The following is a 2,838-nucleotide window of genomic DNA, read 5'->3' as shown; positions in this document are numbered from 1 at the left end:
TTCGGATGTTTTGACCCTCACACGTATTATTTAAGACCTTCCTACCTTTTGTAATCGTTTAAAGCTTCGATATCTATATTAACACGTTCATTCTTTTTTTGCATAAAGGGTTTTATAATTACACTTATCGTATTGTTTGGACTCACTAGGCGTAAGCCTAACACTTTCTTGAAATGGTTTGCTTATCAGGTTCCTTTAGTGGCGGGGTATCAAAGGGTTGAGAAGTGTGTTGTTTCGTAAAAGTCATTTTTGTAGTCAAAGCACTTGGTGTTTCGAGCGTTGTTTGGCTGAGATTCGTTTTGTATGAGATGGTAGAAACACCCGTTCTTAATCTAGACATAGAGCTACTAGATTAGTAGGTTGTTAATTACCGTCTCATTTTTGTTCTGTCAATGCTTAACTCCTCCCCTTTGTTGGGTGATTTTACTCTTTTAAACTTTTGAGAAATTTTTGTTCGTTGGATTTTGCTGGTTATGATTATCTCATCCCTCATTATGCTATATATATATATATAGGGTGTTACATGGTCAAACTCTCTTTTACGTAATTTGATATTACAATGAAGTATCCTTACTCAAAATTACAAGATATCACCCTATTTATAGGGTCAAACAATACACAAGGTCAAAGTCAAACTTCTTTAATAAAAGTTAAACACAATGACTTTTATACAATTATAGACACTTTTATCTTTCAAGATGAATACAATTTTACACTGAATTTCATTCCTAACAATTAAGGGGGAGTATGAAATAATGAATGAAATGTCCAATTCCGATCATTATAAGGGGAATTTGATGTAAAGATCAAGGGGGAGTAACTTTAAAGATGGCAAAAGACTTAAAAGGAATGCGACTGGAGATGATTACAAAAGATTATTCCTGTGCTAAAATGCGTGAGAGTTTTTGAATGAGAAGATCAATGTTTCAAAAGTTTACCAACATAATTTTCTTATCAAAGAGAAAGTTTGTGATTTGTTGCCTGAAGATTCTTTGAAGATCACATCTTGTACATTGTTTCTGATGATCGTTATTGTTTCTGATCTACATTGTCAAAAGAGAAGATCATCGCTGTTCTACATTCGAGGGGGAGAATGTTAGAAGATTTTGCTCAACAAACGATTGTCTGAAGATTTCAAGTTGAAGAATTCTTTTGAAGAAGACATAGTGTGCTTAAAGTTTCAAAGTTCAAATGGGACACAAAGCGCACAATTTCTTTCAAGTCTGAATACAAAGGGGGAGAATAAGGAATGAAATTCAGTGTAAAATTGTATTCGTCTTGAAAGATAAAAGTGTCTATAATTGTATAAAAGTCATCGTGTTTGACTTTCATTAAAGAAGTTTGACTTTGACCTTGTGTATTGTTTGACCCTATAAATAGGGTGATATCTTGTAATTTTGAGTAAGAATCCTTCATTGTAATATCAGATTACGTAAAAGAGAGTTTGACCAGTTTGTAGATCTTGACTTTTCCTCTCTTCATCTCCTTCAAGTTCTTGATTGAAAATCTTAGATTTGCCATGGATTATTGAGCTTTATTGAAGATTGATCAACATATTGGGACAACATATCCCATGGTACACCTCTCCTTGATATGCCACCCTTATCGCATGGTACATCTCTCCTTGATATGCCACCCTTATTTCCTCATCAAAGTCTTTACAAATTTTTTCCAATTAGGATAGACCGAAGTTACAATTGTTCTGATAAAATATTATGCACGATTTATCCAAAACAGTTTTATCAAAATACTTCAATCTTTATTATATAAAAGAATGTTATGACAAAACCTACCGATCATCAAAATAATCAGTCAAAGTATTAATCCGGTCAAACTTCAAAATTCTAGTGAATACAGACTTGACCGAACTTCATCTTCGGTCAAGCCTTGGCCGGACTACAAATCCGGACTACATAAAAAGATCAACCCTTGGCCGAATTACATATCCAGACAACATATAAAGATGAACCCGGTCAAGCTTTGTCCGATTTATATCTAAGCCGGACAATACATCAATCGGACTATATCCAAACCGGACAACCATGATCGTATTCCTACTTCTCCGTTCAATACACTTGTTCAATTTACACAGTTAAAATCCCACCAACATACTAATCTGGTCAACACTATGACCGGTTTTCCTTTAAATCGGACAACACGTATCCGGTTTAAGCCTAATCCAGACAACACTTCTCTGTCTTAAAGCCAAGTCTGAGTGAACAAGTTTGTAAAGAAATTGAGTTCTCATATAAAATTAAATACTTTTCAAAGACATTAAACCACTCACCTTTGAAATTGTTTTGAAACCAATCTTCAAAAATCCAATCAACATGTAAATCGAACAACACTTTTCTCAAATCCCTCTCAAGTTCTCAAAATGGCAAGAAGAGTGAATGGAGGCCTCACCCTCCTTTTATAAACTTTTTAAATAAGAATGGGGGCTAAGTAGTCGCATGTATACCCATGAATCACCTTATGCATACATATTTCATAGCATCATGTATATTCCTACAATTAACCATGCATACTTAGGTCATGCACACACACATCACCTTTTGCATGCACTTTATTACATATTCTCATGTAACAAATTAATATGTCATGCATACTTCATACACATTCACATTCTGCATACATACTTATGCATAAAATATCACATACATGCATGATCAAATAAAAAAAATTATCATGCATTTACGTAGTTATATAGAAACTAATCACGTATTAGTCACCTCGGGTGATAACCAAGACCTGATTATCACATTATCCACCCCTTAAAAGAATTTCGTCCCAGAATTCCTTTAATGGAAGAGCCATGGATATTTTGTTCTCATTTTC

Source organism: Cynara cardunculus, unplaced genomic scaffold (genome assembly GCF_001531365.2).
Source record: "Cynara cardunculus var. scolymus isolate 2C unplaced genomic scaffold, CcrdV1 Un_Scaffold_3555, whole genome shotgun sequence".
NCBI classification, from domain to species: Eukaryota; Viridiplantae; Streptophyta; class Magnoliopsida; order Asterales; family Asteraceae; genus Cynara; species Cynara cardunculus.
Note: the sequence above shows the minus strand (reverse complement) of the source record.